This window comes from Xenopus laevis, chromosome 3L, assembly GCF_017654675.1.
Source record: "Xenopus laevis strain J_2021 chromosome 3L, Xenopus_laevis_v10.1, whole genome shotgun sequence".
Classification (NCBI taxonomy): Eukaryota; Metazoa; Chordata; class Amphibia; order Anura; family Pipidae; genus Xenopus; species Xenopus laevis.
The window spans coordinates 24981604-25005812 of record NC_054375.1 but is presented as its reverse complement, the minus strand read 5'-3'; the positions used below and the strand labels follow the sequence as shown (position 1 = coordinate 25005812).

Genomic DNA, 24209 nt, shown 5'->3' with positions numbered 1-24209 from the left:
TCTTGATGATTGCTCTCCTGCAATATTGCTCCACCCAAATGCTGAACCCAGAGGGTTCTCGGCTATTATGTTGTTGTTCCTTTACCTGACTTATCACTGTAGTGACCCATAGGGTTAAGCAGGGCCAGAACTAGGGGTAGGTAGTAGAGGCACTTGTCTAGGGCGCAACGATGGGGGGGGGGTGCTGGGCAGGTACCAGTTAAATGGTCTTCTTGCTGGGTGTCTCTCACCTCCGTCACTCTCCCCTGCCCTCTCCCTCCCTACTGTTGAGCACACACCCTCAAAGGGTCACTATTGATCCATTTCTTCATAAAGCTGAGCTGCCATGTGCTCAGTGTCAGTCTACTTCCTGGTTTCTCTCCAGTCCGGAGTGCGGGGACTGTAGACAAGATGTAGGGGCCAAAGGAATTGAGAGGCCCGTGGAGGGCTTGGGGTCCAGGTCCCCAAGCCTTGTGAGCTCAACCAGTGTCGGACTGGCCCACAGGGATACCAGGAAAACTCCCGGTGGGCCCAGGTGTCAGTGGACCCTAATGCTGCTAAATATTTCGCCTATTTCATGGTCATTCCCTATTTCTATGAGAACAATGAGACTTAATAGATGGAATAATAGATTATAGTATGTTAAAAAAAGAGACTAGGAGAATAGAGGTTGAGTGAAGAGAGGAAGAAAATAGTACTGAGAGTGGGCCCCTAGTCTGAAGTTTTTTGGTGGGCCCCTGGTGTCCCAGTCTGACACTGCGCTCGCTCAACCATGGAGTTTAGAGCTCAGAGGCAGCAGAGAGAATGTGACAGGAGCCCATGGATGGATTTTCAGTTAAGGGGTATTTGTTGTGCTTGAACTGCATATAGTGCTGGGAGCTGTGCCTTGAAAAATAAACAAGGTTTGCTGTTTTCTCACTGCAGATAGAGCTGGGAGCTGTGCTCTGAAGATTTAAGCAAACTTCATGTGCATTGGATTGGGAATGTGGAGACACTGTGGATGTCTGTACCAGCTCTGTGTGAGTCCCGGTGAGTCTGACTAAGGGAGATATTGAAACTCCAGCGTGTGTCCCCTGTACTTTTCTTCTCTGCTAGTTATATAAAGTTCTATTTGTAATTGCCCTAACAACCACACATCAGTTTGGAAATAAAATTTGGAGATGAATAGTAGTTGGGCTTGTTACATACAACAGGACCTTGGAGGATATTGTCTCATTATCTAGTGATTGATTCAGTAAGACTTACTTTATGCAAGTAGATGTTACTAGCCTTGTGAGAAAAACTACTTTCTGTCTGTTTAATTACCTACATTTACCATGTCTAGAGTCAGTGACAAAGATGGGTATTTCTAACCCAAAAAAGCGCAAGAAAGAGGAGTCGTGGAAGCGCCAAAAAGATCAGAGATGAGCGTGTGACCTGCCAACCTGCAGCGGAGGAGCCGGTTCCTATACAAGACCAATGGAACACCCTCAGAAACATCGACAGAGAACTGAACATCTTTGAGGACTACGGGGAAGAGAGCTCTTCTAGCCCTAGAAGAGAAATTCCTAACATCGGGGATTCTCACAAAGCAGACCACCATTGAGGAAAGTCATTGGTGGGAAGTCACCACCATTTTAATCAAAGTGCACAGACACTTTTCACTGGACTTCTCCACCTTGTGCCTTGCTGTAAAATACATGGCAAGGAACATCTCCGTAAGGCAACTGAGACCTGGCATCCTGAAACCAGTGGGGGCGACTAGTTTGTATCTGGCCATTAAGATCATAGAAGACAATCCACCCAATGCAGAAGAGTTTGCGGATCTGTTTGGTGATTCTTTACCGAATGGAGTGTCGCCTGTACCAACCGACCATAGACTTTTTTCTAGAGCACTTCACCTTAATGAGTGTATCCATGGAGATGTTTTTTTTTTTGAGAACATCACTAGAGCAGCCAATGCTCTTACAGCTGCCAGGGGCATTGCAGCACTGACCATAAAGAAGTATGAATTTCATACTTATTTACCATCTTTAATGGCTCAGTGCTGCCTTAAAGCTGCTGAACCATCCTTGGATACAACTCACTAGTGGAGTTGCCCAGCGACCATCCAAGTCACATCATGCAGAAATGCCTCAGAAAAACTTTACTCCTGGCATCAGCCAACAAGGACTTTTTACACCAACTTATGCCAGGAGTCTTTCCTGAGGTATTTCCAAAGTTTACTTCTCCCCCACCATCCAGAGAGGAAGAACAGGAGCCAACATAGACAACATTTCAAAAAGGAAGGTGTGAGTATCCCCAACAATAATGAACCAATCAATTAAAAAATTGAAAAATGTATTCAGACATAAGAGCAAGACCTAACGTTTCGTGCCTGCTGGGGCACTTACTCATAGGTAGGGCGGACTCCCTGTGCGGGGAAAGGGGCAGGCGGGTGGGCTCCCTGTGTGGGTAAAGGGACAGAGGGGCCCCTTTTTAGAGAGAGAATAGGCGCACAGTGTGTTTTACTCCTCTGGGATTGTCTCCCCATGAGGGCCAAGCTGTTTACTACAGGTGACAGATGGGTGCTGCTGTGTATTAGTGCCCCCCCCCCCCGTGTTCTGGGTCATTATAATTAATATATCTTCATAATTATTATATGATAAGAGGATCTCTTGAAGTGGGAAGAAAGATGCCTGATGTTGGGCTGCCCTTATGTTGCGGAGATTCCCCTGGTGAGAAGAAGTGCAGCCGACAAGCAGGCAGCAAGGAGGGCGGGGAGAAGCACCAGAAGCAGGGTGGGGTGCAGCCCACAAGCAGGCAGCAGGGAGGAAAACAAAACCCGTTATACCCTCTCTCATTGCATAAAGCCATAGGATTGGACCATAGGATTTCATGGGACCGAGAACTAATCACAACCTGTTCCTACAACTGAACCTTAAAGCTGTGGGCCTAAAATCAGCCCCCATAGTGACTCGTCAGGGTGTGTAGATAATTGAAATAGATGTTTCTAAATCCTGAGGTGTGTGGTCCTCCTGCTACAACTCCCATTACCCCCTGTTACTATGTGGCCCTCCTGCTACAACTCCCATATCCTACCCGTTAAACTATAACTCCCTTATCCTCCTGACTGTGCCACATGCCCAGCACGTCTAATACCAGAACTGTTGGCGCTGGTGGGACCCTGCGCTAATGAGATATTTTGTTACAAATATCTTGTTTTTATATTCCATGTAAATCATTTCCCCTTTTCCTGTTCCTGGTGGTATCTCATCCCTGCCCCCACTCTCCCCGCTGTCCTCATTACATTCTATTGCGCTGGTTTCCCAGGGACGAGACAAAAGCCCCAGTTATTGGGCAGTGGGTGCCCGCGGGTATTTCTATTCATTGCACAAATACAATTAGTCAAAACAGAATCTTCTCCAGTTCTGTGTGCCAGAGGTGCGGGGAGTTGGGCAGAAAACCACACACAATGAGCTTCATGTGCTGCGTAACAACTGATGCCTTGTGTTTATTATAAAGGAGAAAGAACAACCCTGTCGGCCAATCAGAATGCAACTCCTGTGTGGGTAAAGGGGCGAGTGGGTCTGTGTGGATAAAACACATTTGCTATAGTAAGTACATATCTAACATGTGACTTATGGTACATATACTGTAATCACTAATGCAGCCATTGAGGAAGCTTAAACTGCCTTTTCCATTCAGTACCATGGACAGCACTCTGTGGCTGCAGCTCCTATTGACTGACACACTGGTTGGTGGCACCAAGCTGTCACAGCAAAGAGCCAGTTCTATACTAATACAGATAAGATTTGTATGTAATTATTCCTATTAGATATCCTTGTACCACTGATATAGGCTGGCTCTGTGGTCGGGCACGTATACATATAGGTTTACATGTGGCATATGGGGGCCCCAAAATGAAGACACCCCATTTGAGCTATCAGTTCTGCCATTCCTGCAAAATTAACACATTTACAGAAAGTACACATTCCCCCGAATACAAATTGGGTATGCTTATCTTTCTACTACAAAGCACCAAGCCATAAACCTTTCCTAAATTTTTCGGATTTCCAAAAATCACCTCAATGCTTTTACCTTAAAGTATCTTATCTCTCAAATAGTACTAGTTACCAAGATAAAAAAAACTAAATACTAGGGCTGAGAAGGCATTTGCCCTGGACCCTCCGCCAACATTATGGACCTCCCCCTCGACTCCCTCTGTTGCAAAAAGGTGAGCGCGCAAGGGGGGCAGCAAACTTCCTCAGGCAGTGGAGGGGCCACAATCTCCCCTGATCAGCAAGACAAAGAATTTGGGTCTGAAAGGGCAATATAGAGCTATGGGTTCGAAACTCAGTAATAAAGTGCCAAACTGATAACCAGGACATGTCAGTGGGCCCTGGTTCCCCCAGTTGTGACAATTCCTGCCAAATAAATGGATATCTGGTTGCTGTCTATCTGCTGTATAGTATAATAAAAAAACTTCTAAACCCTTATCTATGAATTACTTCTATGGCCCACTACTAGAAATTGTCATATTGGGCAATGCCGGACTAAGTCTGAGCTTGTTCTGTACTGACCAAAGTCATAATACTTACCATGAAAGTGTCCCAGGGAAATGTCTTGTTTTCCTCTGTCTTTTGATCTCAATTCTATCCCTTCTGCTTTATCCTTCTCTTTTCATCTGCTTCTTACTGGCATATTCCTGATACAGACAACAATGTATGAAAATTATTATGTAAAAAAAATATCAGGATTTTTTTGGGACAACTTAAGCTTTTCAAATCTACTATAATTTATGTGCAATCCCACTAAATACATAAAATGTAATCAAACCCTGCTTGAGAAATCAACATACTTTAGTTTCCAAGGCAAAGACTTCCGCTAACAGTAGGTTCACCCCACAAAATAGTTTCTAAATGTCCTACTTACTTGGGTCCTGCCAGTGGTTCTCCTGCAAAGTGGCTTCTTCAATAGATGTTCCTCCTCTGATGCACATCTGCCCCTGTGACTTATCTCCTTTCATATTCTTCTAAACTCCACCCTCTTAGAACCTCCTATGTGTTTCACTGCTCCCTCTATTGACCAAACACTATATATACAGCTAAAGTCTAATCTAACCCATCTCTACACTGCCATCTAGGGGCAGAAAATGGTAATTACAGTAGAATAGCTTTAACCGATTTGGCTGCTTTGATATGAAAAAAAAAATCATGTTTCACATAATACAATCACATATCTCAGAAAAATAATTTATTATATGAACAAGTACACAGCAGATATAGAAATTGTGAGGTCTCCTGAACGCGACAATACCAAATAAATAATGTTTTATGGATATTTGTCACTTGTATAGATCTCCAAACTACAAGCAGTACACTTTCCAAAGCATCATTGCACAAAACTTAATACTTCAGTTTCAAGGCCAACCTTCCACTAACAGTAGGTTTACCCTAGAAAACTACACACTATTTGAAAAAGCAGATTCTGAGGAATCAGAATCCCAAAATGGGTAAATATATTAAGTTATACCAAGTTGCAATTCTATCCTAAAGTCATACATTTTTATAGAAATTGTTAATTTTTTTGAAAAATTACCTCATAGCTTCCAGTCTACAGCATCATATCTACCACATATCTTTAGTTACCAAGGTAAAACACTCTAAATATAAATGCCAGGAGTCCATTGAACAGTTTGATTCCAAATGTGTATAGGTTTACCTAAGTATGTGGCATATGAGGGCACCAAAATGAAGATACCCCATAAGAGCTATCAGTTCTGTAATTCCAGATACTGCAAAATCAACACATTTACATCATTTTATGAAGGACAAAGCAATAAATAGGTATATTCAGCCCAGAAAACAATATATTTTTGTTAAAGGAGGAGCAAAGGCAAAATTTATGCACTACCTCCCTCTAAAGTACTTACATAGATGACCTTAATCGCTATATTTTCAGCTCACCTATGCAAATACAAAAGCATAAAATAATGCTTGAAGTTCTGCTCTGCTTCGGTACATGAGACGCCATCTTGCTAAAGGATTAGACGTTCCTTCTCCTCTCCATACGTATTGCGCATGCATGAAAAAAAACTTCCCCTGACTCCCAGGAGCACGTCACATATGACGTTACATTAGTGCCGCACCGTAACCTGCATTAAAAAATATTTTTGTCCCCTCGCTGTGCACCGCAAGCGATTCATGCTGCCAGGTAGCTGTTCCCTTCATGAATAAAAAGGAACGATTGTGCGTCTCTATAGATACGAGACGCTTGCAAGCTGATTGGCTGGGGGGCGTGTGTACAGGGATCAATGGTGACACGTGCATAGCTGGATCTGCATGCGTGACATCTTACAAGGGAGGAAAGCTGTGCCTCTGAAGCATGCGCAACAGGATAGAATTTGGCCCAAAACGACTCAAGGCTGCCTCGGGCAGCAGGGAGGAAGCTGTCTGGAAAATCAGTGACGTCATTGGAGTCCTACGCTAAATTCTAATCAGAGCGCAGTTCCTGCTACTAGACACCAGGGAGACAGTATTACCTCCGTTCTGTAAGTAATTAGTCAACCAGACTTGTGATAGAACTTTATTTAAGATTTAGCTTTGCTTCTCCTTTAAGTGCACATTTCCTCAATTCCAAATTGGGTATGCTTGTCTTTCTTCTCCAAAGCACCAAGCCACAAACCTTTCCTTAATATGGCGATTCTGGTGACATTTCCTAAATTCACTTCAAACCTTTCACCTTGCAGCATCTTATCTCCGACATACTATCAGGTACCAAGATAAAACACCCCAACGCCTGGGGTCCACTGAATAGTTATATGTCCAATATGTATAGCTTTACCTAAACATGTGTATATAGCGGAACTAGCTGGAGGCTACCAGCTACAGTGCTGCACGATCTGCTGGGGGGCCTTGAGGGGGCACGGACTCTGGTCCAATCACACCTCCTGCTCCCCCAGTAGTTCTGCCATTGATAGGGGCCCAAAAGAAAGACACCTCCACATTGTCTGTCATTTCAGGTACTGCAAAATCAACCCCCAGACTAATAGCAGAATGGAACAGAGGCAATTGCATGTAAAATACCCCCAAACTAAAAGCAGAATGGAACAGAGGAAATTGCATGTACACATACCCCCTGACTAATAGCAGAATGGAACAGAGACAATTCCATGCAAAAAAACCCCAGACTAATGTATTATTCTTAATACAATGGCTTCTTGCAGAAGGGGTATCATTATAAAAAATGAATATACGGTTACTTATGGATTTTTTGTCATACTCAAATGTATAGGAAAGGAATGGGTTAAAGCAGGCTGTTTCTTTTGTCAGGGTCAAGTCAAACATTCATCACCTTGGCACAGATCTATGACCCCTCGGGTCCTGAAGTTTTCTGGATAACAGATCTTCTGTAATTCGGATCTTCATACCCTAAATCTACTAGAAATTAATTTCAACATTAAATAAATCCAATAGGCTGGTTTTGCTTCCAATAAGGATTAAGTATATCTTATTTGGGATCAAGTACAATTTACAGTTTTATTATTACAGAGAAAAGGAAATAATTTTTTTAAAATTTTGTCTATTTGGATAAAATAGAGTGTATGAGACACAGCCTTTCTGTATTTCGGAACTATCTGGATAACGGATCCCTGATTCATGGGGGGGGGAGGTTCATCAGTTGGCAACCAAAAATAAACTCTCATTTTTAAAAACCAAGAATGTATTTATTAAAAGATCAGAATATAAAAAGTGCAAACAAATATAAAAGCGGAAAGAATCCAAATTAGGACAGGAAAAGCTTATTTTGAAAAGATCTGCGAGGTTGGCAAGTATCTGGTTAGTGTACAGCCAGTTTACTGTATTCAGTAAAATTATAGAACAGATCCTGGGTCTGAATATTTTTACAAGGCACTGTATTCTTCAGGTTCCTTTGTGCCATACCATATTGTAGGATATTATCTTTGCCCCCAATATTTCTTAGTTTTATTCAGTTGGCTGTATCATTACACTAACAAGTAGGGATGGGCGAATTTTTTCACCTTGTTTCGCCGTAAAAATGACGCCCATAGACTTCTATGGCGTTGTGCGTCAAAATAAAAAGACGCGCGTCCAAAAAAATTTCGCTGCGCGACAACATTTTTTTGACGCCCATAGACTTTAATGGGTGTCGGCGGCGAATTTTTGGCGAAACGAAACGGGTCAAATTCACCCATCCCTACTAACAAGCACATGTCTCTTTATCACTGGTGGATATACCAAAAATAAATAAATAAATAACTGTGAAAACATCCTTAAAAAGGGGTGGTTCAACTTCAAATGAACTTTTAGTATGTTATAGAATGGCCAGTTCTAAGCAGCTTTTCAATTGGTCTTCATTATTTATTTATTGTTTTTGAATGACTTGCCTTCTTCTTTCTGACTCTTTCCATCGAAAGACAAATGCTCTGGAAGGTTACAAATCGATTGCTACTTTTTATGCCTCATGTTTCTATTCAGGTCTCCTATTCCAGTCGCTTACTAACGTCAGTGCATTGTTGCTAGGGTAATTTGACCCCTAGCAACCAGATGCTGAATAAAAAGCTAAACAACTCCAAAAAAAAGTACAAACAATAAAAAAATGAAAAGCATCTCAGAATATCAGTCTCATATCCTACTGACAGATCATTTAAAGGTGAACAGACCCTTTAAGGAGAGCCAGAAAGCCAAAGATATTAAAAACGATAACTTCCACAATTCCCTGATACATCAGGAAGCGGATACCAGTGGATACCCCGACATTTTATTTTGGACAGGAGGGCGTCACACACACTAAGCAGCAAAACCCCACTCACTGAAACCCTTTATTTGGACCTTATTTGGACCCACGCGCAGATTCGGGAAAGGACTGCCCTTGCGGAACTCGGAGGCAGTCGCTTTATTATGCTGCCACGATCCTCCCCAATTCGGAGGCGCCACGTGACGTTGCGGTCCGGCTATACTGCACGATAGAGTAGATTCCCTTCTCCTACTGCTTTGCCGCTCTAGTCTGTGGTCGTCCTCGTTCGCTGGTGTCGCGGAGTGTTCTGCCAAAGTGACACTGAGGGTGACGCGCCGCATTCCCACGAGTCCCCGGCATCTCCTTCCGTGGCTGCTGCTCTGGCCGCGGATCCGTGTGGGGGACTTTTATGCACGAAAGGCGCCTGCAGATCCTATTCCAGGAGGACAACAAGGACGGAGACCTCTTCATCAATGACTTGGCGGTGGGACTTGCTTCGGGGTGCATCGCACTGAGCTGGAGCTGAGGGTGAGCAGTTTGTTGGGGGCCGGGATATACCAAGTGCTCATAGGGGTGCATAAGGGAGCAGCATTAACTAGCATGCTTGTATAAATATATTATACATCACTGGTTGCTATTGGTTAGGCCACTCCATAAGGTCATGGCTTGATAGTCGTAAAGGGAAACCACCCAAAAACTTTCAGTAGTGATTATATTTAACTTTAGAATTATTACAAACGTGAAGTGTTTTGGAAAGCTGCTTAGAAGTCTTTTGCCTTTCATTTATGCAAAAAAAGCAGTTTTTGGACAGAAATTCTGATTTACTAAAACCACTTGTTTTCCTTTATTGTGTATTTCCCTCCCTGTTCTGTAGGACCTGCTGTCCTGTCTGTCTGTCCCCTCTGACCCACCATGGTATCTGTTACTTGCAGCTGTCTAAAACTAGGCTCATCCATGACCTGCAGGTGCAAATCCTATTTCTAGCCAGCGTTGTGTGTATATATACAGGTATGGGATCCATTATCCAGAATGCTCGGGACCTGGGGATTTCCAGATAAGAGATCTCTCCGTAATTTGGATCTTCATACCTTAAGTCTACCAGAAAATAATTTAAACATGGAATAAATCCAATAGGCTGGTTTTGCTTCCAATAAGGATTAATTATATTTTAGTTTAGCTACTGTTTTATTATTACAGAGAAAAAGGAAATCAGTTTTAAAAATGTGGATTATTTGGATAAAATGGGAGGTGGGCTTTCCATAATTTGGAGCTTTTTGTATAACAGGTTTCCGGATAACAGATCCCATACCTGTATGTGTATATATCAGCTGCCAATACACAAGGCATGTTATCAAGTCCAAAAAGAGAGCAGCGTCGCTGTTTATACTTGTGAGTGATATTGGGAGCTTGAAGTTAGGAATTGCCTTATGTTCTTTGTGGCCAATAAACTTTTGCATTTATATAATAAATGACAAAGCCTATTTCTGTTCAACTTAAAGTAGTGGCTACTAATTTCCCTGTGTGACATAGGCCTTGTCGTTTTCAGAGCCTACTCACTGCTCAGCAGGGCTGGGCTGGCATTTAAAATAAAATGGGCCCTGGTATTTCAGGTACACAGAGGCCCAAACAGCCCCCACCAGCCCAATAAATAGTGAATGTCTATAGCATTTTACAGCAGCCTCTCTAGCATTTGCCAGAACTCGCAGATTACTAGTCTGGGCCTGCTGCTCAGGATGGCCTGGTATGGTGTGTGTGATTAGGGTTGCCACCAGGCCAGTATTTTACCAGCCTGACCAGTAAAAATGATGTTTGACCCCAATGTTATTAATAGGGAAAAAAATTAAATATACTGGAAGGCCAGTATTTTTTTCCAAAAAAGGTGGCAACCCTATGTGTGACCTATTAATAGTAGTAGCAGGCTGAGCTGCAAAATGAAGCTTTTCTGTTGGTTTTATTAAATGGGCTAAAAGAGGAACCCTTGGTATCGCATTATAAGCCTGCATGTGTGCTGAAGCCAGATCTCTTGTTGCATAATCTGCATTAACCGAATAGCTTTGCCCCACACAGTGATATGTAGACAAGCAGCACCCTTATTTGACGCTGCAAGAAAAAATATTGTATAAAATTGACCGGCTAATGCACGTTAATGTATTGACATTTGTACGTTGAAAGCTTGGTAGTTAAAACACGCGGGAAGCACCTGACTGGATAAATTCTAAGTTTGCCGATAAACACATGATTTTAGTAGTAGACAGGAGTGTATTGCCTCAAGCTGGGTGAAAAGTAAGGCAGGTAGCCGTTCTGCTCTGTGCAATGACAATAGCAAAGCTGTCATTTGCCTAAGAGCTGCCACTTCATTCTGTGAGGTCTCCCAAAAGTACAGAAGAGGCCTGAGTCTGAGGACCCTGGTGGGAAGAAAAATTATTCCAAACATGGTCTACGCAGTTCAAGGGAATGGCTTATTGGTTATGGAATGTCAAAAAAATGTCCAATACTTTGCATATTTGCAAGGGATGCAGGGAATACAGAACTTTGGCAGAATCTTTAGTGAATGGCTGAACCTAATCAAAACACTTCAAGTCATGTGACTAAATAACTTTATTAAGTATAGCATGAGGGAATAATAAAATGCCTTTTTGTAAATGTCATTTTGCCTCTGCAAGTGTATTCTCCATAGTCACCAAAACAACAGCAGTGGCCACAAACACATAGGGGCAGATGTATGAAGGGTCGAATATCGAGGGTTAATTAACCCTCGATATTCGACTAGGAACTAAAATCGTTTGACTTCGAATATCGAAGTCGAACGATTTAGCGCAAATCCTGCGATCGAACGATCGAAGGATTATTCGTTCGATCGAACTATTAAATCCTTCGAATCGAACGATTCGAAGGATTTTAATACAACGATCGAAGGAATATCATTCGATCAAAAAATCTCAGGCAAGCCTATGGGGACCTTCCCCATAGGCTAACATTGACTTCGGTAGCTTTTAGCTGCCGAAGTAGGGGGTCGAAGTTTTTCTTAAAGAGACAGTACTTCGACTATCGAATGGTCGAATAGTCGAACGATTTTTAGTTCGAATCGTTCGATTCGAAGTCGAAGTAGTAGTCGAAGGTCGAAGTAGCCCATTCGATGGTCGAAGTAGCCCAAAAAACACTTCGAAATTCGAAGTTTTTTTAATTCGAATCCTTCACTCGAGCTTTGTAAATGTGCCCCATAGTATATATAGGTATGGGATCCATTATCCGGAAACCAGACTATTGGGTTTATTTAATGTTTACATGATTTTCTATTAGACTTAGTATAGAGATCTAAATTACGTAACGATCCGTTATCTGGAAAACACCAGGTCCCAAGCATCCTGGATAACAGGTCCCATACCATACCTGCCAGCAATCAGCACCCATTTAAAAATATAAATACGCAAAAAGCTCTGCAACATATTCCATCCCAGTGTTCTAATGTGTTTACTATGAATTTCTATATTAGTAAGTAATCCTGCATCAAAAGTTTATTACAAAATAGGGGATCATTATAAAGAATTAAAGGGACAAATCATTTAGAGCAATATAGAAAATATAGAAAAAAGGTGGAATCATATAAAGCAAAAGAGCATTATGGAGAGGGGCTATACTGGGAAAATAGGGGGCAATATAGGAAGGGGATTATTAGGTAGTAGCAATAGGAGTTATGGGGCTATTTAAAGTAGTAGTAGGAGTTTATGGAGCAATGGGGGATAATATTGACACAAAATACAATAGAAGTATAAAGAGAAATGTGTATATAGTACAAGGATAGTAGTGTGGAGAAAAAGTCGCAATGGGAGGCATTCCAGGGAAAGGTTATATAGAATAATATAAGGCATTTGTTATATTATTTTATTGGTCACACTGATATACTGGAACATCCAGAAGAGCAAATGGGCTTTCTAAATATAACTGAAGGTGGAGCAGCTCTACAATCTGTGAACCTCTGAATTACAGGGGCAGTTTATATGTAACAACAGGAATTGTATGGATTTACTTAAGAGATGCTTGGAAGAGGTTAAGAACAATTACAGAGAACAATTACATTCACTCAAAAATAAATAACCCATTTCATATAGTGCCAGAAGATTTTGTTTTACAACCCACTTAATCCAGTGCCTGCCGGCGGAGAATCAGCCACTATGCCCCCTATCTATGTCTTGGGATAGTCATGTTTATTACCCCTGTTTTAATGTTGCCGGTGCTTTTGGACTACATTATTATTTTTTTAAATCTATTATTTCACATTCACTTTTATTAACTCTATTATTTCACAGTGCTGTTTTAAGTTACTTGTTTCGTGAATGTGCCCTTTAACCATGGTCTCCTTTCTTTCTTGCAGACTTTTTGCTGCAAAATGCAGTGGGTGCATGGAGAAGATCGCTCCTACGGAGTTTGTGATGCGTGCCGTGGAATGTGTATACCATCTAAGCTGCTTCTGCTGCTGTGTATGTGAGCGACAGCTCAGGAAGGGAGATGAGTTTCTACTCAAGGAAGGATAATTGCTGTGCAAAAGTGACTATGAGAAGGAGAAAGATCTGCTGAGCTCTGGAAGTCCAGATGGCTGATTCTGGTGCGTATCTAGGCTCCTTAACTTGCTAAATATTTGCCATTATATTAAGCTTGATATAGCATGATATAGATATCAGTGGAGTAACTATAGAGGAAGCAGACCTTGGCAGTTGTTGGTGGCCCCACTGAACAGGGGGCCCAAACTGTGGGCTCTACTTCCTCTATAGCAAAAAAAAACCCTACTCCTCAGCTGCTCTCTTACCTGTGGTGATGAAGGGCGCACAAGTCAGGTGGAGTAGGGGTGGAGGCGGGTCAGGAAGTGGGTGGGAAGATGAGGATCGGATAGTGCAGGGCCCCTCTGAAGAGTTTTTTGCAGGGGGGCCCCGGCGCACTCTAGTTATGCCACTGAAAACTGCACCGGCCCAGGGTTATTCCAGGGAGCACCAAGAAGCGCTTCTCTTCCGGCTTCTTCTTTCTTCAAATTTCTCAGGGCAGACACATACGCAGTAGAATGAAAAAGCTGATTTTTTTAGTTAAAGTTCAGCTTTTCACTCTAATGCGCAGCCGCGAGAAGAAAGAAGAAGCCAGAAGAGAAGCATTCCTAGGTGCTCGCTGGAATAACCCAGAGTTTTCTGCTAATAGGAGCACCGGGGACCCAGAGTTTCAAGTAAGGGGGTGCTTAACATTTGGCACCCCCAAGTGGTAAACCACTTTCCTTTATGTAGCAATGGGATTTTTTTTTTTGCAATAATAAGTATTCTTATGTGTTCCAGTAAAAAGTGATGATGAAGATGGTGATGTGAAACCAGGGAATTGCCATGTAAATCAGGGGAAAGGCAATGACGATGGGAAAGACCCAAGGAAACCAAAGCGGCCAAGGACAATCCTCACAACCCAACAAAGAAGGGCATTCAAAGCATCTTTTGAGGTGTCATCTAAACCATCTTTTGAGGTATCCTCCTTCCTATTGCTGTACCTTTAGCTTTCCTGGTATACTCCTTCCTATTCCTATACCTTTAGCTTCCCTGGTATACTCCTTCCCAATCCTGTACCTTTAGATTCCCTGGTATACTCCTTCCCATTCCTGTACCTTTAGATTGCCTGGTATACTCCCTCTTATTCCTGTACCTTTAGCTTCCCTGATATACTCCTTCCTACTGCTGTACCTATAGTTTCCTTGGCTAGGGGTAGGCAGAAAAGGCAGCTGCCTATGGTGCAATGATAGGGGGGCACTGTTCATCACCAATGAGAAATTGTGTATGGTTTGAATTCCCCATGCAACCCCATCCTCAGTGTAGGGACCACCAATCTACCACCACAAGTAAAGAGTTTGGGCAAACAAAGAGCTAAATTTGTTTATTACCCTGAGATGAATACTATCCAGTCCTGGACCTTTGCTCGCCTTTAGCCTTGTTCTAGTCTCTTAACTCAACTCATAGTTAGAGCGATCTTCAATAACGCTGTATTCCCTCACTTGCTAAATGACAATGGGACCACTCCCTGGATCAACATGTACTATGAGCTATCTTCAATAACCCTCTATTCCCTCACTTGCTAAAAAGTCATCCAACCCCTTCTTAAAGCTATCTAATGTATCCGCCTGTACAACTGATTCAGGGAGAGAATTCCACATCTTCACAGCTCTCACTGTAAAAAACCCCTGGTGAATAAAGCATTAGACCTACTGGTGAATAAAGCATTAGAAAGATGATTATATGGCCCCTTATATATTTATACATAGTTATCATATCATATTACCCCATAAGTTCCTCTTCTCTGGCCAAGCCTGGGCTGCTTTGATTATTTTGTTGCCCGGGCTGCTTTGATTTTTTTGCCCGGGCTGCTTTTTACTCCCAGTCCAGCCCTGTCCATTAGTGATGTGCGTGTTTATCCGAAATCCACAGTGACCCGTGGGTTTAACTCCAGTTAGGTGGGTTGAAATTTGGCCAACTATTGCAGGTTAGGGAAGTACACTCCTTTTATGCTCCCGAAGATTCCCAGGCGCAGACAGAAGTAGCATAGTAGCATGAGAAGACGTGGGTACAGATTAGGAGCAGGTCCTACAATGGCAACATTTTGCAGGTTAGGCTCAGGTGCGGGTCGAGTTTTACCTGACCCTCACATCACTAGCCCTACAGAGCATTTGTTTTTTAGATGGAGTCAATGAAAACTAGAAGGAATGAGAAAAATATTTCATTAATTATAAAAATAAAGTAGCAGAATTAGCCATTCTATGTTAACTTAAACGTGAACCCAATACAGGACCCCACTAAAAACTTTGTTTTACTCCTTACTGCAATAACCTTTTCCATCTCTATTTTGTCTTGTCTGATAGCTTTTTTGCCTCCTAGTTTAGGCTGTCCCAGATAACTTGAACGCCTTTAAAGCAAGCTTTTTCATACCAATCTCAACACCAACAATAAAGGTTTTGATTTGCGATGACTTTCTTCAATACAAGAGGAATATATTGACATGTATACAGACTTAAGGTTGAACTTGATGGACGTGTGTCTTTTTTTCAGCCTAACTTACTATGTTACTATGAATATTTATTTAGCAGGTTTTTAAAGACATTCCATAATGAAATCTTTCCCAGTAAATATACAGTGGTGTGAAAAACTATTTGCCCCCTTCCTGATTTCTTATTCTTTTGCATGTTTGTCACACAAAATGTTTCTGATCATCAAACACATTTAACTATTAGTCAAAGATAACACAGTTTTTAAATGAGGGTTTTTATTATTTAGGGAGAAAAGAAATCCAAACCTGTGTGAAAAAGTAATTGCCCCCTGAACCTAATAACTGGTTGGGCCACCCTTAGCAGCAATAACTGCAATCAAGCGTTTGCGATAACTTGCAACGAGTCTTTTACAGCGCTCTGGAGGAATTTTGGCCCACTCATCTTTGCAGAATTGTTGTAATTCGGCTTTATTTGAGGGTTTTCTAGCATGAACCGCCTTTTTAAGGTCATGCCACAACATCTCAATAGGATTCAGGTCAGGACTTTGACTAGGCCACTCCAAAGTCGTCTTTTTGTTTTTCTTCAGCCATTCAGAGGTGGATTTGCTGGGGTGTTTTGGGTCATTGTCCTGCTGCAGCACCCAAGATCGCTTCAGCTTGAGTTGACGAACAGATGGCCGGACATTCTCCTTCAGGATTTTTTGGTAGACAGTAGAATTCATGGTTCCATCTATCACAGCAAGTCTTCCAGGTCCTGAAGCAGCAAAACAACCCCAGACCATCACACTACCACCACCATATTTTACTGTTGGTATGATGTTCTTTTTCTGAAATGCTGTGTTACTTTTACGCCAGATGTAATGGGACGCGCACCTTCCAAAAAGTTCAACTTTTGTCTCGTCGGTCCACAAGGTATTTTCCCAAAAGTCTTGGCAATCATTGAGATGTTTTTTAGCAAAATTGAGACGAGCCTTAATGTTCTTTTTGCTTAAAAGTGGTTTGCGCCTTGGAAATCTGCCATGCAGGCCGTTTTTGCCCAGTCTCTTTCTTATGGTGGAGTCGTGAACACTGACCTTAATTGAGGCAAGTGAGGCCTGCAGTTCTTTAGATGTTGTCCTGGGGTCTTTTGTGGCCTCTCGGATGAGTTGTCTCTGCGCTCTTGGGGTAATTTTGGTCGGCCGGCCACTCCTGGGAAGGTTCACCACTGTTCCATGTTTTTGCCATTTGTGGATAATGGCTCTCACTGTGGTTCGCTGGAGTCCCAAAGCTTTAGAAATGGCTTTTTAACCTTTGAAATTGAACTCAGGTGTAATAAACCACAGTTAAGTTATTTTTTAACAAGGGGGGCAATCACTTTTTCACACAGGCCCATGTCGATTTGGAGTTTTTTTTTCTCCCTTAATAACGTAAACCTTCATTTAAAAACTGCATTTTGTGTTCAATTATGTTATCTTTGACTAATAGTTAACGGTTTTTGATGATCAGAAACATTTAAGTGTGACAAACATGCAAAAGAATAAGAAATCAGGAAGGGGGCAAATAGTTTTTCACACCACTGTATTGCAGAGATGCCTTGCCAGAGGTGTACTGTCAATTTATTGCAGTTCTGGATCTATTGCCTCAGCTGTACTAAAGGAGCACCTCTTCTAATCAATAAATCTGTCACAGCACCTAACGTTACAATTCCAGCAAGGGCTCAGCAAGACAAGTTTGCAGCAGAACAACACACTGTTCATTAGATGGGGGTTTTTGAAGGGAAATAATTAACACACACCCCTTCAACCTAAATACTGCAACTCAAGAAACAGAGGCCAGATTCTCTGCCAATCGCAGAGTCTGGGGAAATTATACATAAGGCACAACATTTTAAAGGGGTGGTCCATCTTTAAATAAACATTTAGTATGATGTAGAGAGCAATATTCTGAGACAATTTGGTTTTCATTTTGTTTTTATTTGTGCTATTTGAGTGCTATTTTGTGCAATCTGTCATTTCACCAGAATAAGGAAATCCTTCTAAAGTATAAATAAAATATTCCTACAACTTTTGTACAGTTAGGACACTCCAAACTGTTCGCAGACACTCATTGGGGAAAATTTACTAAAGGGCGAAGTGACTAACGCTGACGAAAATTCTCCAGCATGATGTCATTTCGGAAATTTGCTGATTTACTAACGGTTGCTGGCGTAACTTCGCTAGCGAAGGAGATAGACTCTAGCGGTACTTCACACCCTAATGCCAGGCGAAGTTGCGCTCTGGCGAACGAGTGTAACTACGTTAATTCACTAAGATTGAGATTTGACTGAACGTTACCTCTTGCGCCAGACTTGCCTTCGTCAGCTCAGACCAGGCGAAGTGCAATAGAGTAGATAGGACCAGGTCAAAAAATAGATGGCGTCTTTTACTTTTCACAGGTTGATAGGCTGCAAAAGATCATATTTTTTTTGGGGTACCCAGCTTCCCCCCTACATTCCCTAACATATGGCACATAAACTATACCCTGGGCTCATGTGTAGGGCAATATAACAACTCTAGTTTTTTTTATTAAGGTTCCCTGGACTTGTGTAGTACAATGTATTGGCTGCAACATATATGTCCATTTAACTTGCCGGCCTATGCAAATTAGCCAACGCTTAAGTAACTTCGCTTTGCTTGCCGCAGTAAAGCTAGCGCAACTTCACACGCATTCGGCGCCCTGGTCGAATTTTCGCAAATTACCGTTGTTCTGGCGAATCTACGCCTGGCGAAGTGTTGCGATGTCAGCAAAGCCAAAGCAATTTCGGAGGTAAGGTAAATTTATTTCCATTAGAACAGCTTTTTTTGGACTTTTTCAGGTTGAGCCCCCGCTTTTTGAGGAGCAACTTCTGGCTGGGGTATATTGTCCCTTTAGGAAGCAATGTTTACATCCCCTTAAAGCGAGCAAATTAACACTTTAACCACCAAGCACGTACAGCGTACTTGCTGGCGGTTCAGGGCTCAGGCTGCCAAGAACGTACCTCGTACGTTCTCCTGCAGCTGAGCCCTTCTCTCTGCATCGGCGGCTTTTGCCACCTCTGCAGAGAGTCAGGAGGGTTGACAGCCCCCTGGGCAACAAGGCTAGGGGACTGTCAAGTCGGTTCTGCGACACGATTGTCACAGATCCGACTTCAAAGTGGCAAACGCTGCTGCTGCTCTCTTTCCTGATCTCTGTCGCACATCCACCCACTCACTTCCTGCTGTGCAGTGACTCTGCAGAGACACTGTCCTGGCTGCCTCCAGTGTTTCCGGTGATCCTCCTGCTACAAAAACGGTAAGTGCACGTTTTTTTGCACACTTACCTGCACGTACACATACTTATACAGTACATTTATACACTTACACACACGTAAAGATTGGTATTTTTTATTTTAGCACACTTTGTCCCTTTTGTCAAGACAACTTTTAGAAGTGCACAAAAATGTATTCACAAAAACTCCAACAGGTGTTTTTTTTTTTTTTTTTTACTTATTCATTGTACCGTTTGTTTTGCCTAAAAACATGTTATTTTGACAGCGTGACTATTGGATAATCTATTTTGGCCACTAATTACACTGTCAGATCAGTGATTTTATTTCATTGATTTACACTATTTTTGCGGTTTTATTTTAATTTTATCCCTGCATTATTGTTCCTTATGTATCTTTAGTATAGTTTTGCTGTTTGGTGCTTTGGTATAGAAACATTTATTTTACTTAGTTTGATTCGCCAGAATATATGCTTTCCAAAAATATATAGTTTTCTGGGGATCTTTTTACAGTTTGGGGGTCTTACGGCACATAACGCACAGTTGGGGCTCTCTTTTCTGCAGCTTAGCTGGCTAGCGTGAAAATTCATATGCATGTTTTTCATTTGGGGTCCGTACACGCCACATACTTTGGTAAATCTATGCATATTGGACATCAAACTATTCATTAGACCTCTGACGTCCAAATTTAGGGTGCTTTTTCTTTGTACGTAAAACATTGTGTGCGATAAATGCGGCAAACTGCAACAATTTTAGGCGATTTTCAGAAATGTTGTAAAAACCTCTACGTTTATGAAAAGCTTTGCAGTTTGGTGTAGAAAGACGTCTTTATCTTTGTTGGATTCGTCAGAATGTGTACTTTCCGAAAATATATGGCTTTGCTGTTAAGAGGGTCTTGAGGCACATAATAAGAAGTCAAGGGTCTATGTTTACAGAAGGCGAATCGCCATTGGAGAAAAATCATATGCACTATTTTCATTTGAGGTCCGCACATGCCAGCTGCCTTTGTATATCAATGCATATTGGGCATAGAACTGTTCAGTAGACCCTTGGCATCAATATTTATGGTGTTTTACAATTGTATGTAAGAAATTGGGTGAGATAAATGTGGCCAATTGCAATATTTTTAGGCAATTTTCAGAAATGTAAAAACTGTTGCTTTTATCGCCAAATTTAGGAAAGGCTTGCGACTTGGTACTTTGGAGTACAAAGACATGCATACCCAATTTGTATTCGTGGGAATGTGTACTTTCAAAAAATATATGGTTTTCTGGGGTGAACTTACTTTTTTCTACCTTCGCCCCCCCCAAAAACGATGTAAATGTGTTGATTTTGCAGTACCTGAAATGACAGACCATATGGGGGTCATGTTTTGGAGCCCCTAATATGTCACGTGCTTGGGTACACCTATACATATTGGGCATCAAACTGTTCAGAGGACCCCAGGCTTTCATATTTGGGGTGATTTCTCTTGATACCTAAAAGAATGTGGGCAATTCGATGCTGCAGGATAGAAATTTTGAGGTGATTTTTGGAAATGTCACCAAAATCAACAGATTTAGGAATGGTTTGCAGCTTGGTACTTTGTAGTACAAAGACATGCATACCCAATTTGGATTCGTGGGAATGTGTACTTTCCGAAAATATATGGTTTTCTGGGGTGAGCGTACCTTTTTCTACCTTTGCCCCCCCAAAACGATGTAAATGTGTTGATTTTGCAGTACCTGAAATGACAGGCCATATGGGGGTCTTCCTTTTGGGGCCCCTATATGTTACCTGCTTGGGTACACCTATACATATCGGGCATCAAACTGTTCAGAGGACCCTAAGCTTTCATATTTGGGGGTGATTTATCTTGATACCTAAAAGTATGTGGGTAATACGATGCTGCAGGGTTGAAATTATGAGGTGATTTATGGAAATGTCACCAAAATCACCAAATTTAGGAATGGTTTGTGGCTTGGTACTTTGGAGTACAAAGACATGCATACCCAATTTAGATTCGTGAGAATGTGTACTTTCCTAAATATATGGTTTTCTGGGGTGATCTTACTTTTTTCTACTTTTGCCCCCCCCCAAAAAAAAAACGATGTAAATGTGTTGATTTTGCAGTACCTGAAATGATGTACCAAATGGGGGTCTTCCTTTTGGGGCCCCTATATGCCACGTGCTTGGGTACACCTATACATATTGGGCATCAAACTGTTCAGAGGACCCTAAGCTTTCATATTTGGGGTGATTTCTCTTGATATCTAAAAGTATGTGGGTAATAAGATGCTGCAGGGTGGAAATTATGAGGTGATTTTTGGAAATTTCACCAAAACCACCAAATTTAGAAATAGTTTGCCGCTTGGTACAAAGTCATGCATACCCAATTTAGATTCGTAGGAATGTGTTCTTTCTGAAAATATATGGTTTTCTGGGGTGAACTTACTTTTTTCTACTTTTGCCCCCCCCAAAAAAAAACTATGTAAATGTGTTGATTTTGCAGCACCTCAAATGACAGACCATATGGGGGTCTTCATTTTAGGGCCCCTATATACCACATGCTTGGGTACACCTATACATTTTGGGCATCAAACTGTTCAGTGCACCCCAGGCTTTCATATTTGGGGTATTTTACATTGATACCTAATGATGTGTGGGAGATATGATGCTGTAGATTGGAAGCTTTGAGGTCCTTTTTCAAAAAATTCACCAATTTCTATAAAACATAACTTTAGGAAACAATTGCAACTTGGTAGTTTGGAGTACAAAGATATATTTACCCATTTTTGATTCACCAGAATCTGTTCTTTCTAATAATGGGTAGTTTTCTAGGGTAAACCTACTGTTAACGGAATGTAACGTAACGTAACTAGAGGGGGGGCGGGCCCTGGTGCGTGACGTGCAGCTGGGCCCCGCCCCCCCTCCGTATGGCCGCATTTTCAGTGGCGCACGGGCTGCCAGGGGGGGGGCCGTGAGGGGGTGCGGGCCCTGGCCCGCTCACACCCCCTGCTCCCCCGGTAGTTCCGCCATTGTCTGGCCTTGAAATCAGAAGTATGCCGTTTGGGGAGCGGTGCTTTGGAAATTTGGTAGTGTACTGCTTGTAGATTTTGAGCTATACAAGTGAGAAATCTCCTTAAAACTATATATATATATATATATATATATATATATATATATATATATATATATATATATATATATATATATATATATATATGGTATTGCCGCATTCAGGAGACATAGACCTTTCCAAATCGGCTGTGTTCTGGTACACAAAGTAAATGATGTTTCTGATATATGTGATTGTTCTTTGTGAAACATGATTTTTTTCATTTTATTAGACACTTAGAAGCCTATATTTTTTTACAGAAGTAGAATTACACCAAAATTCTTGCATATTTTGAAAGTCCAGGTTGTCCGGAAAAAAACAATATATTGTTTTCCTGGGTAAACTAAAAGACCACCCCAGGAAAGGCCCTTAAAGTGAAAGAGTGCAAAATATCTAAAAACTGCTTGGCAGTAGATGTTCGCATCTAGGACAAAACGGCTGGCAGGGAAAGGGTTAATACAAAGCTACCCAAAAATGATGGCTCCCATTTAAGTTAAACATATAGGATCTGTTATCCGGGAAACCCATTATCCAGAAAGCTCAGAATTACGGGAAGGCTGTCTCCCTGGACTCCACTTTAATCAAATAATCCAAAGTATTTCCTTTACCCTGTAATAACACATTAATACCATGTCCTTGATTCCAGCTAATATATAATTAATCCTCAACAAAGGCAAATCATACTATTGGATTTATTCATTGTTTAAATGATTTTTAAGTAGACTTGCAGTATGGAAATTATGAAAATGTTATAAACCACAGGTCCCGAGCATTCTGGATAACAGGTCTCATACCTGTACCAACTCTTATGTGAATATTTTATCAATAAACTGCAATACTAATGCAATAACTGTTTCCTGTTAGCCCATTATACATTGTGTTCTTCACATCTATGTTTCAGACATGTGTGCATCCAATGCCCTGTGGCATCTCCAACAACTGTTATGAGGTGTGTCCCCTGAAACAGAACAAAGAAAGAAAGGTAAGAACATTGTTAAAACCATTGTTAAGACAAATCCTATCTACTGGATTAAAGGAAAAGTCAAGTCGCTTTGTCATTTGTGTATTACTGTGTAGCCTACCTTAGCCCAATGTGAAACGCAGTAGTTGCGCTTTGAAAAGCGCTCCAGTTTCCCTGCACCGTCGCATTGTATTCACCATTGCGTTCTGATTAACCCGGCGGCCATCTTTTCCTATGTGCGCGCTTCCTTGTTCCAATGCGCATGCGCCAATTGCCCCATCCTCCTGACCTCTACACTGAGGTTTCACCGACGCTTAACAGAAGATTTTTTTGCTGAACTGCGCATGTGCGCATCGCCAAATTTCAGCGTGCATTCCTAAGGGAGGGGGGAGAGAGGCTGCGAGTGCTGGAAACCAGACGGAAGAGTAGAACAACATTGCTGCTTCACGGATTCATTGTCAAGGACTTCAGTGGTCGGTATGTACACCATTTTAAAAGGCTTTTCTCTGGTAAAATTTATGTTAGAGGGGTTGACATGTCCTTTAATAAACAGATATGGGATCCTTCATCTGGAAACCCTTTATCCAGAAATCTACAAATAACCGAAAAAGGCCTTCTCCAATAGACTCCATTTTATTCAAATAATCCAAATTTTTAACAATGATTTCCTTTATCTCTGTAATAGTAAAACAATACTTGAACTTGATACAAACTAGGGAGTCCACTATTTTAGTATTCAGCCAAATTCCTAACCCTTTGTGAAAGATGTGGCCAAATACCAAACCAAATCAGAACCCTAATTTGTATATGTAAATTAGGGAAAGGAGGGGGAAGGTTAAACAATGTTTTACTTTTTTTTTTGCTTTCTTTTGTCTTCTATTTTATGTAGGGTTTAAAAACCCAATAAAATGCTTCATTATAAAACATTTCTGACCTTGTTTGTATGACGAATAGCCATGTGATTTTTTTGGATTCAGATTTGGTTTTGCCAGGCACTTGGTTTCAGCCAAATCCAAATTCTGCTAAAGAAGGCTGAATCTTTACCGAATTCTGAAATGAATCCTGGATTCTGTGCATCCTTAATCCAAACTAAGATATAATTAATCCTTATTGGAAGCAAAACCAGCCTATTGGGTTTATTTAATGTTTACATGATGATCTAGTAGACTTAAGGTGGGGAGATCCAAATTA

General features: G+C 41.5%; 1 long non-coding RNA gene across 4 annotated transcripts in view; it reads left to right on the top strand.

Moving 5' to 3' along the window:
- The first annotated feature begins 912 nt into the window (after positions 1 to 912).
- The window catches only part of LOC121401097, a 41733-nt gene continuing 18436 nt past the window's right edge, over positions 913 to 24209 (top strand). For all 4 annotated transcript variants that reach the window (XR_005966104.1, XR_005966107.1, XR_005966103.1 and 1 more), the window contains exons 1-5: positions 913 to 1008; positions 1304 to 2249; positions 13070 to 13300; positions 14013 to 14191; positions 22959 to 23039. This is a non-coding gene — a long non-coding RNA (uncharacterized LOC121401097). The remainder of the gene's footprint in view (positions 1009 to 1303; positions 2250 to 13069; positions 13301 to 14012; positions 14192 to 22958; positions 23040 to 24209) is intronic.